We start from the raw sequence: 12,890 nt of genomic DNA, 5'->3' as shown, positions 1-12,890 counted from the left end.
TGTGTGCAGGTGCCAAGTCCTGTTGGAAAATGAAATCTGCATCTCCATAAAGCTGGTCAGCAGCAGGAAGCATGAAGTGCTCTAAAACTTCCTGGTATAAGGCTGCGTTGACCTTGGACCTCAGAAAACACAGTGGACCAACACCAGCAGATGACATGGCACCCCAAACCATCACTGACTGTGGAAACTTTACACTGGACCTCAAGCAACATGGATTGTGTGCCTCTCCTCTCTTCCTCCAGACTCTGGGACCCTGATTTCCAAAGGAAATGCAAAATTTACTTTCATCAGAGAACATAACTTTGGACCACTCAACAGCAGTCCAGTCCTTTTTGTCTTTAGCCCAGGCGAGACGCTTCTGACGCTGTCTGTTGTTCAAGAGTGGCTTGACACAAGGAATGCGACAGCTGAAACCCATGTCTTGCATACGTCTGTGCGTAGTGGTTCTTGAAGCACTGACTCCAGCTGCAGTCCACTCTTTGTGAATCTCCCCCACATTTTTTAATGGGTTTTGTTTCACAATCCTCTCCAGGGTGCAGTTATCCCTATTGCTTGTACACTTTTTTTCTACCACATCTTTTCCTTCCCTTCGCCTCTCTATTAATGTGCTTGGACACAGAGCTCTGTGAACAGCCAGCCTCTTTTGCAATGACCTTTTGTGTCTTGCCCTCATTGTGCAAGGTGTCAATGGTCGTCTTTTGGACAACTGTCAAGTCAGCAGTCTTCCCCATGATTGTGTAGCCTACAGAACTAGACTGAGAGACCATTTAAAGGCCTCTGCAGGTGTTTTGAGTTAATTTGCTGATTAGAGTGTGGCACCAGGTGTCTTCAATATTGAACCTTTTCACAATATTCTAGTTTTCTGAGATACTGAATTTGGGATTTTCCTTAGTTGTCAGTTATAATCATCAAAATTAAAAGAAATAAACAGTTGAAATATATCAGTCTGTGTGTAATGAATGAATATAATATACAAGTTTCACTTTTTGAATGGAATTACTGAAATAAATCAACTTTTTGATGATATTCTAATTATATGACCAGCACCTGTATATATATATATATATACGCACAAGACACTTTAAATATTCAAATAAAATGTTTCAGTAACAATAAGGTCTCATTTGTTAATTCGTTAATTAATATAAACTAACATAACATAAACTAACAATGAGCAATATATTTTTACAGCATTTATTAACCTTTCTTAATAAAAATGTTAATAAAAATGTTATGGTAGTTCACAATGCATTTACTAATGTTAATATATTGTTACTTTTAGGCAGAAAAAAGTTTGAAAATTCCACCTGCAATTTGTTTGCTGAAATTAGTTCGCTAAGATTAAAATCACACTTTTTATCTTTTTTCACCATGACACAAGTATTATTCTTTATCTACATTTATAATAGTGTGTAAGTTTTACAGATCATATGAGAAAGACAGTGTTAAACTCACCTTGTACGTGATCAAGTCAGGTATAGTCCAGCGAAGTTTCACTCTTTGTACTCTTTGTAATACAAAACTTGTTTTTCTCTTTCTCGACAGTGACGCCCCTTTTTATTTCCCAAAAAGTGAAAGAGGAATGTTGTCTTTCCAAAGTCACCAGCAAGCCGCACACTCATGTGAGAAGGAAGTTAAGAGAATGAAAGTAGACGACTGTAGGGGGCTGTGTTTGAAATCGTTTCCTATACCCTCATTCACTATTCCCTACATCAGTCCACTAATATAGTCCACTTGAAGGAATGAATGAAAACAAGTGAACAAATACGGACTCTGAGTGCTTTTGCATAGTTTGTTCTTGCTGTTTAATAATCATTTGAAACTTAGCAAACTGGCAGCTCCAGTAGTAATGAAAAGATTTATCTTGAACTCTGTCATGGAAACTAACATGTATAAACCATAATTAAACAATTTAATGATTAATTAAAAAGGAATTTATACCTGAATGATATTACGCTACTTCCCTCTGTTTATGATGAGTCATGCAGGTACTGCGCTACTCCCCAGTGGTTGATGTCCTGCTCGTTCTAAAATAATATTTTGATTTTAAACACTTATTAGACATACCATAGTGATTGAGGATAAGACAAAAACCCGGTTTGGAAGATGGATTCATGATGTACTTGCTCATTATATATATTTAGTAAATTTTGACAGTGTAATTTTAATTATATTATTTGGTACTCAGTTATTATCAATAATTGGTGCTAATGGTTCTTATTACTATTAATGTTGGAAACAGCTTTTGTCTGTAGCAAGACTCGATACTTAAATTGCTCTATACTGATTGGCTTCATCCCTCCGCCTCCTCTCCACCAAAGAGCTTAGAACCCAAGAGGCGACACTTTGATACTTTTTGGGTAACAGCCACTAGAGGGCGCTCCGGTAGCGCGGCCGCCATTATGGGCTGAAAATACTAACTGGACCATAGAATCCTTCACGTCTTACACACCCAAAATCGGCGAATTTCACTGCCAAATCAGAATTTTTTAAATTAAATCACCAGTATTGTATGGCTCTCACAGTAAATGTTGTATTGTCTTATATATGTTTTATTTTACCAGTTGTGGAATCGAACCATTCAACCATCTGAGGTAATGTAGTTAGCCTACTTTGAGTATTTCCATTTTAAGCAACTTTACACATTTCTTAATAGTAAATTAATAATTAATAAATGTAATTTTTCTGATGCATGTCCTTCATTTAATTTCATATGTTGGTAATAATTCAGTGTTTATAAGCCTTTTAAAGAATTTTAACCCAAACTGACTGGGTTTCTAGAGAGCAAAGGTTTTGTCAAAAGAGTGGAAGAATTAAACACAAAGTGTGTAAAATAAACTGTAAAAAGGATTTGATGATCACTAGTGATAGTATTTTATTCTGTGTTGTCATCGTTCAGGTTGGATTTCAGCTTTAATGTACGTTTTTTTTGTTTTTTTTTTAACAAAGCAGCTGATATTGCCATAGAAACTAGTGGACAGCCGGCTCGCTTTCACCCCAAAATGGCGGAAACGTAGGGCAGCTGCTGGGCGCCGGTGTTTCAATGGAACGTTCTATTAAGTGTCGCTTCTTGTTAGTGTATATTCTTTGTCTCCACCAATAAGCTGGTGTGTGGTGGGTGTTCTGGCGCAATATGGCTGCCGTCGCATCATCCAGGTGGGTGCTGCACATTGGTGGTGGTTGAGGAGATTCCCCCTTCCATGTGTAAAGAGCTTTGAGTACCCAGCGCTATATAAATGTAACAAATTATTATTATCAACAATTATAAAATTATTAATTACTTGTTCATTATATAAATTTAGTTAATTTTGAAAAAAAAAAAAAAAAAAAAAAAAAAGTGTACATAGTGTACCTTTTCTTATGTATATTATATCATATATTATTATGTATAGTATATTATTATGAAGCTGATTTTCAGCATCATTACTCCATTCTTCAGTGTCACATGATCCTTCAGAAATCATTCTGATATGATGATTTGGTACTCAGTTATCAATAATTGGTGCTCAGTTATTTATAGCCTAATGGTTACTATTACTATTAATGTTGGAAACAGATTTTGATGTTTAATATTTTTTGTGGAAACCATTAAAAATTTTATGAGAATTTTTTTTTTGCTGAATTTTTGCTCAATAGAACAGCATTTATTTAAAAGAGAAATCTTTTGTAACATTATTCAGAGAGTTGTCATGATAGAAATAGTATGTTATATGGACATGTAAAACATTATATTATAGTTTGTATGCTAATAGTGTGAGGTAAATGGTTTCCTAACCTGGAAACTGTGTAAAAATCATGAAAATGGAACATCAATTTATATTGAACTAAAAAAAACCTTTTAGTTTATAGAAACAAACTGGATATGGGGAAAAAAGTTAACAGGAACTAAGGCTCAGGGGACGTACAAACTAAAAGTCCATGAAAACGCAACTGAACATTACAAAAGTACCATATTTTGTAAAATGTAACAAAAGTTTAAGGTAAAGGAAAAAAATAAAATAATAAACAGCAAGAATAAACAATTAACATGATGATTGTGGTGCTGAAGACAGAGGAGATTTGATATTTCACAAGTGAGAATAAATTGTACTTGTACATAACAATACTATTTCAATTAACATAATATATTTCATTTTTTATGGTCTCTCTAACATACATGACTGACAATGACATCTTCTTTAAGTGGCTTGTAAATGTAAGGGTCCTCCACAGACTGCAAAACCAAAAAAGAAACATTAGTACACTGATCAGCTTTCTGAAATCACCATGATCACTGTAGCTGGTCTGTTTTAATACTGCACCTTTGCACTTAGATTCGTTTCGACCAAGTTCACAGTCAAGACAGAGAACCTGAGGGTCACACAAATCTGAAGGGCTGAAAAGATGATCATAGTGACATCCAGTGCTTCATGGATCATCTAGAGATGGAAAAGATCAATGTGTCATGGAATAAAAGCAATCTGACAGCAAATTATTAAGATGAGAAAAATATTAAGATGAGAATTTGAGGAAGATTCTCACAAAACTGTATTTTATACAAGCTTTTTCAAGGTAAGTTTAGGTGTCTCTCTAAAAAAAGACACTTGGAGACTTCAAAGGGACACCCGATAACCAAATGATATAATCCATATAATTCACAACTACAGTGCACACCAAAGCGCACATGAAAAACATTCCAGAACATAATTTTCAATTGTAAAAAAAATCATAATTGAATATTCAAAATGAATATGAATGAATATGCCAAAGATCACTATACCAGCTGCCTTGACCTGACTGCATATACATAGTATATGGATCCATTCAGAATTACTAAACACAGGAAAATACATATGAAAAATATAAATATTATTGTTTTATTTAATTTTTGTATCTATTATCATTTTTACCATTGATATTTTAATGAGTTATAATGATACAAATCTTAGTTTATACTTATATGACTGAATGACTCAAACATTTACAAGCTAGCATTACCTGTTTAAAGGGTACTTCACCGCTGCCAAAATGAGCTTTCAATAAACTATACAGTAGAAAGGTGAAACATTTTTGAAATTGGTGCATCCTGACTAGTGAAAGCAGAGAAAAAATGCTGTTGTCTTCCCTTTTGCTAAATAGTTAGGAAAACTTCAACACCCATAATGCACTGGGCATGTTGCCACCAAAGGCCACTCCCAGTCTGCTATGGATACGCTTACCAGAGTCATATACCAACTTGTTTTAGTAGGAAATACTTCTTAGCAAACTTTTTAGTCATAATTGTGTTGACTAGTATTTTTCCCGGGCACAAGAATTCAAAGAGTAAACGTTTAGTGGGAGTGAGTTACAAACCCGATTCCAAAAAAGTTGGGACACTGTACAAATTGTGAATAAAAAAGGAATGCAATGATGTGGAAGTTTCAAATTTCAATATTTTATTCAGAATACAACATAGATGACATATCAAATGTTTAAACTGAGAAAATATATCATTTTAAGGGAAAAATAAGTTGATTTTAAATTTCATGGCATCAACACATCTCAAAAAAGTTGGGACAAGGCCATGTTTACCACTGTGTGGCATCCCCTCTTCTTTTTATAACAGTCTGCAAACGTCTGGGGGCTGAGGAGACAAGTTGCTCAAGTTTAGGAATAGGAATGTTGTCCCATTCTTGTCTAATACAGGCTTCTAGTTGCTCAACTGTCTTAGGTCTTCTTTGTCGCATCTTCCTCTTTGTGATGAGCCAAATGTTTTCTACGGGTGAAAGATCTGGACTGCAGGCTGGCCATTTCAGTACCCGGATCCTTCTTCTACGCAGCCATGATGTTGTAATTGATGCAGTATGTGGACTGGCATTGTCATGTTGGAAAATGCAAGGTCTTCCCTGAAAGAGACGACGTCTGGATGGGAGCATGTGTTATTCTAGAACTTGGATATACCTTTCAGCATTGATGGTGCCTTTCCAGATGTGTAAGCTGCCCATGCCACACGCACTCATGCAACCCCATACCATCAGAGATGCAGGCTTCTGAACTGAGCGCTGATAACAACTTGGGTTGTCCTTGTCTTCTTTAGTCTGGATGACATGGCGTCCCAGTTTTCCAAAAAGAACTTCAAATTTTGATTCGTCTGACCACAGAACAGTTTTCCACTTTGCCACAGTCCATTTTAAATGAGCCTTGGCCCAGAGAAAACACCTGCGCTTCTGGATCATGTTTAGATATGGCTTCTTTTTTGAGTTTTAGCCGGCAACGGTGAATGGCACGGTGGATTGTGTTCACCGACAATGTTTTCTGGAAGTATTCCTGAGTCCATGTTGTGATTTCCATTACAGTAGCATTCCTGTATGTGATGCAGTGCCGTCTAAGGGCCCAAAGATCACGGGCATCCGGTATGGTTTTCCAGCCTTGACCCTTACGCACAGAGATTGTTCCAGATTTTCTGAATCTTTGGATGATATTATGCACTGTAGATGATGATAACTTCAAACTCTTTGCAGTTTTTCTCTGAGAAACTCCTTTCTGATATTGCTCCACTATTTTTCGCCACAGCATTGGGGGAATTGGTGATCCTCTGCCCATCTTGACTTCTGAGAGACACTGCCACTCTAAGAGGCTCTTTTTATACCCAATCATATTGCCAATTGACCTAATAAGTTGCAAATTGGTCCTCCACCTGTTCCTCATATGTACATTTAACTTTTCCGGCCTCTTATTGCTACCTGTCCCAACTTTTTTGGAATGTGTAGCTCTCATGAAATCCAAAATGAGCCAATATTTGGCATGACATTTCAAAATGTCTCACTTTCAACATTTGATATGTTATCTATATTCTATTGTCAATAAAATATAAGTTTGTGAGATTTGTAAATTATTGCATTCCTTTTTTATTCACAATTTGTACAGTGTCCCAACTTTTTTGGAATCGGGTTTGTATTTTCGGTTTCCAGTGAAGAATCCACCGCAGTTTAGACATTGGCTAAAGGCTGCAGAGAATCATAAATACGGAGAGAACGCTGCAATGAAAAATCTGAAAAACCTCCATGTTTGTAGTCAAAATAAAAAATTACAGCGAACACAGTGTTTTAGGCCAGAGGGTAAAACCTCAAAGAAACTGCCATTCCATCAGTTCTGCCCAACCCTTCCGAAGGAAAATGCTGTCACGTACAGGTAAGAAATCTGTTGCCATAGTGTTCCATTTTTATCATAATGCTGTTTAAAGATTAGACATAGTACGATGCCATTTTCAGTTGATAAACCTACCCCTACAATAACTGTCCTGTTACAGTTTTTTAAAATTTCTTACACACAATTTCTGAAACTATGGCTCCATTTCTCAAAACTCTACACACAAAACCACAAAACATGCACGCAACATGCAAAATGTCATACATATCTTGCAAAAGCAAACACTTCATTCAAAAGTGAACTGAAATGAATCAACTTGATTTGAAATTATTTTTGAAAAATAAATAGAAATTATTTAAAAAGTGCCTCATTGGTCATTAATTTGAGACCCTTGTCCTAAACCTTTTAAAGAAAAAAAAGAATAATTACCTCATTCCTATAGTCACTGTACAGAACTATACCCAATTCACATGAATACAGTACAAGTCCTATCACAGCCAGAACAGAGCTGACTATGTTCAGCACCACAGCGATGAGCAGCTGGAACACACAAAATACAAGATAACATCTTTAACTCACTAAACCAGAAATGTTTGAATGTAAACTACTGAATGTAACTGTAACGACTTACATGAAAAGTACTGGGAAACTGAGCTGCAGCAACAGACACGATTCCAACCACAAGGAACTATAAGGAAAAGCAAAGAAATGCTTCAAATTTGCTCATCAAATGTTCAGACAAGATGAATTAGAGTATTGAAAATCAGCCAACTTCACATCATTCTGAAAATAATCAAAATGTGAACTTCATATCAACAACACCCTGATTATTAATTCAGATTAACTTTGTGAATAGACTCACTCATTTTACAAATTAAAGAATAAGCAGAATGAGGCTTAATTCTTACCACACCCCCAAACCAGAATGGAACTTCAAACACCATAATGTGACCGCCTATCCCAAAGCGTAAAAATATACTCCAGGTCACGATATTGAGGATTCCTACTACAATCTGCACAATCTATGGAACAAGAGAGCATGTCATTTACACAGCAGTGTATTGTGACAAATCTCAACATTTACAACATTACTTTTTATTGCATTACATTGAACAATAGTTCAATCACATTATATCCCCTTCATTACAATATCTCAAAATCAAGTGTGCCTGCAGCTCAATTCACTCACGAGAAGAAGAAACAGAAGTCATTTGCCTTATTAGAAGTCAGTGTAACAGAATGATTTTGAAACTGATATTTACACACAGTTGCTTTGAAGCCATAAGAAAGCTTTGTGAAAAGAAGACAGAAGCAAGATTTTTAGTTAATCATGGCTTGGTTCAGTATTTCTAAATTCTAACCTGAAAAGTTTTAAAAAAATTTACTTTAAATCATTGTAAGATCACACACTACCAGACTTTCAGCATATTCACGCAGAAACATATGTCTCATTGCTAGAAGACACGCAACAAATGCACAGGTAGTGAAGTGTGTTTCAGCCTTTAGTTGTAATGTCTCATGTCTGTTTCAGTGTCTATCTCACCCCAAGCGCTGTATAAACGCCCGTCATCTTGGCTTTCACATGCTGTGATACGGCACACACTGGACTGTAACATAGAATGCCCAGGATCTGACACAGTATCGGCCATTTGCTGTTGGGATTTGAGCTGGTGGTGATCACTGTCACCCCTTCATCATGAGACATTGTCAGAGACATCCTGCAAATCTGAGTAGAAAGAAAAGAGAGAGTTTAATGCCCAGATAAATGTATCATTACAGGCAAGGGTAGGGTTGATTTTAACATTGGTGGGGACATATAAACAGTCAACAGACTAAACCAGTGAATTACAGTTTAGTGTACTTCATGATGGAATATCTGAACAAGCATACATTCATAACTGAAAAAATATATATTCAAGGAATTAAATTTTATAATGTTATAGGGTCATTTCGTGTCAACTCGTCAAAAGGGATCAAAATGACAGTTTTCAGAGTCAGATCACAGGGGGGTAAAAATGACTTTAGATGTTCCTCTTTAAAGGAAAAAAAGTACCAGCTATGTAAAGTGACCCACATTTGGTTTTTGAACTCTGAAAATAATTTACTCATGGAGCCACATTGAGATCCACATATCTCTGGAAATGAACCATGTTGGGTCTTAAAAATTAAGATACTAAAAGAAAAGTTTGTTAAGAACCAGAATATAAAAGGATATTAAGATATATTTAATACTTCTTGAGTTACAGGCATGAAAACTTAGTGTTTAAGTGTTTTTTCCCATTTTTGAATGCAACGATTGCTGAATTCAACAGATTGTACTAATAGACCTACCAATCTCTGTGTACAAATAAAATAATGATGCTGACATCTTTCTAGAGTCATTTTGGCTCCAAATCTCAGGTCAGGTCATTTTCTACAAAATAGTGGATTACTCAGTAAATATACATCTGTGACATTTAATATTTTGGCTTTCTTCTTCATTTAATGTTTGTCTTCCTTCAATTTTTGATCAAAATTTTTGAGATCAAAAATCTGAGTCGGGGAAGTTTCTGAAATTTGGTTGATTTTGACATGTAATGACCCTATAAGTAAAAGGTAACCAATGATGACAAGAGGCTGTTACACGGTCAGTCTGTTCCTGAATTTCTGGTTTAGGTCTCTTAGTTTTTTTTTAGATTATTTGCCGTTTCTTGGTGCCATTCATTAGAAGTACTGTACTGAGCCACTACCCTCTGCCTTACTGCCTGTATCCTGCCTAGCCTGGTGTTACTGAGGCAGTTTAACAGAGATTTAACTAACTTTACTTTGTCCATAGTGCAAAGTGTCCATAGTTTCAACAGACAGTTTGCTTCATAAATTCAGTTTAATGGCTATAAGTCAAAGAGGGTAAACTTTATCAAAAACGTGTGTGTGTGTGTGTGTTTATATATATGTATGTATGTATATATACAGGGGTGGAAATGGGGGGTAACGCAGGGGGGAATTTCGAGGGTGGACGGTGTTCCAGTTCAAATTGGTTCGATTTTTTTTTTTATAGAAATGAAGGGATTTCTGTATTTATTCACTCAATATCCTACGAAAACGAAACCGATTCAGCGCAAAAACATAGCGCAATAAAATTGCATGATTAATCATAAAAAAGATCGCAATGGATTCAAACACCCACGCGATCTTACTCGTTGCTCGAAGTGGGCCGGAACGCACCGGCACTTCTATATTTTAATCTGTAGCGTACCCACGCTTTGTCTTGCGTACCGCCACTTCTCACATGTTGCCGGTACTCTAACCACCACACCGAAACATAGAATCAGGCTGTTAATTAATTGTATAAATCGCGCGTTCGGAGCTTTCATAAGCATGAGTGGCGCGCCGCGCGCGAATCACCGCAGGCGCGTTCACCAGCGCGCTCCAAAAGTGTGATAAGATTTGCGCAAGCCATTCCTATGATAAAATGTGAAACCCATTTGAATTCTATTGAGAATGTAGTAAAACGCTATAGAGAAAGTCAAACATGATCTAAAGACAGTCACTAAAAAGACTGATGAAAAGAGGGGAAAACATGATGATGATCTTGCAAGCTTTTTAAACTTCTCATGACCACTTTTCCTAGAATTTATCACGTTCTGTTGTATTTATTGTGGTACATTTTAACTAACTTGTTGAAGAATTTATAATATATAATCTATTAAGGGAACAGATTTAAAAAAAGAGAGAAAAAAGTTAACATTGCCCTAAGCATGCAATGAGGAGCCATCAGTGGTCTAGCTTTAATTACATCCTTATTGTAACAAATGCTATGTTAAACAATTACAAGAACTACTTTTTCATTGGCCAAGTACAAGTTAGAATCATGGATCTTCTTGAATTATTGGTTAAACATTAGTTTTCCTCATGTGTAAAATGTGTTCTGCTAATATGACAGATATGCCCATTAGGAAAAACCTGGCTGTATTTCAAGAATAAACATGTTCAGTAGGCTATAAGAACATTTTAAGTAAAGATAGTTTGACTTCCCATGGCACTTTGTAAATAAGTAATTGTTAACTATCTGTTACTTTATTGCAGTTGTGTTATCAACCAACTTTGCATGTGTGGACCATTTTGAAAAAATAAAGCAACAAACAAATCAATAAACCTCACGAGGGAGCAAACTCCTCGCAACCGAGGGAAACAACCCGTCCCCCATCCCAAACAGAAGTGAACAAAATAGAGTAAATCACCTTTGAAAGTAACTTGATACTTCAAATAAAGATTGCATCAGAATCAGCAGTTGAAATTATTTCAGTGAATATTAGAATAGAACTGCATGTTCAGGTAGCAATGTTTTAAAAAACTATGTCTATGGTAACATCCTCAAAACAAAAAGTTTTTATAAAATGATAAACATCACTTTTCTTTAACCTGAGGACAAGTGTATTTAAAATGTTTGTGACCTGTTCAATTCAGTATGCACCACATATGCAACTTCATAGAAACTGTATCTTTAATTTGGCCAAAAATCAAACAGGTAATTTTCTCCAAGCAGAGATTCTGTTGAATGAACATGTTTGTGCCACACACAGTTGATAAATGTTGCTCATTGACCTTTCATGTGTCTGCTTGACAATTATGAAAATATTGTTTGGAGGAAACATGAAATAGGCCTGTTTAATGCTAGCATATTATATAATTATATAATATTTTATATTTAAATACATCTGAAAAGTCATTGAAAGTAAAAAAAAAAAAAAAAAAAAAAAAATCTTCCCATATAGAGTCCCCCCGGTAAATCTCAGCCATTTCCAGCCCTGTATATATATATATATATATATATATATATATATATATATATATATATATATACATACACACACACACACACACACACGTACAAGACACTTTAAATATTCAAATAAAATGTTTCAGTTACAATAAGGTCTCATTTGTTAATGCATTAACTAACATAAACTAACAATAAGCAATATATTTTTTTACAGCATTTATTAACCTTTCTTAATTAAAATGTATTTAAAATGTAAAATGTAAATGCACAATGCATTTACTAATGTTGATATATTTAAATAATGTTATTATATTGTCACACTTTTTACCTGATTTCACCATGACACAAGTATTATTCTTTATCTACATTTACAATAGTGTGTAAGTTTTACAGATCATATGAGAAAGACAGTGTTAAACTCACCTTGTACGTGATCAAGTCAGGTACAGCCCAGCGAAGTTTCACACTCTTTGTACTCTTTGTAATACAAAACTTGTTTTTCTCTTTCTCGACAGTGACACCCCTTTTTATTTCCCAAAAATTGAAAGAGGAATGTTGTCTGTCCGAAGTCACCAGCAAGCCGCACACTCATGTGAGAAGGAAGTTAAGAGAATGAAAGTAGATGACTGTAGGGGGCTGTGTTTGAAATCGTTTCCTATACCCTCATTCACTATTCCCTACATCAGTCCACTAATATAGTCCACTTGAAGGAATGAATGAAAACAAGTGAACAAATACGGACTCTGAGTGCTTTTGCATAGTTTGTTCTTGCTGTTTAATAATCATTTGAAACTTAGCAAACTGGCAGCTCCAGTAGTAATGAAAAGATTTATCTTGAACTCTGTCATGGAAACTAACATGTATAAACCATAATTAAACAATTGAATGATTAATTAAAAAGGAATTTATACCTGAATGATATTACGCTACTTCCCTCTGTTTATGTATATGATGAGTCATGCAGGTACTGCGCTACTCCCCAGTGGTTGATGTCCTGCTCGTTCTAAAATAATATTTTGAT

At 35.4% G+C, this 12,890-nt stretch overlaps 1 long non-coding RNA gene across 1 annotated transcript; it reads right to left on the bottom strand.

The window, feature by feature from the left end:
- Positions 1–3,816: 3,816 nt before the first annotated feature.
- LOC127516627 (uncharacterized) lies at positions 3,817–12,467 on the bottom strand. The gene is made up of 7 exons (XR_007931040.1): positions 12,293–12,467; positions 8,651–8,833; positions 8,016–8,129; positions 7,739–7,795; positions 7,537–7,647; positions 4,302–4,418; positions 3,817–4,213 (listed from the first exon to the last, which is right to left on the bottom strand). It is a non-coding gene; the product is annotated as an uncharacterized LOC127516627 (long non-coding RNA).
- Between the last annotated feature and the right edge of the window lie 423 nt (positions 12,468–12,890).

The sequence above is a fragment of the Ctenopharyngodon idella genome, chromosome 7, assembly GCF_019924925.1.
Source record: "Ctenopharyngodon idella isolate HZGC_01 chromosome 7, HZGC01, whole genome shotgun sequence".
Classification (NCBI taxonomy): domain Eukaryota; kingdom Metazoa; phylum Chordata; class Actinopteri; order Cypriniformes; family Xenocyprididae; genus Ctenopharyngodon; species Ctenopharyngodon idella.
Note: the sequence above shows the minus strand (reverse complement) of the source record. Positions and strands in the feature narration are given on the sequence as shown.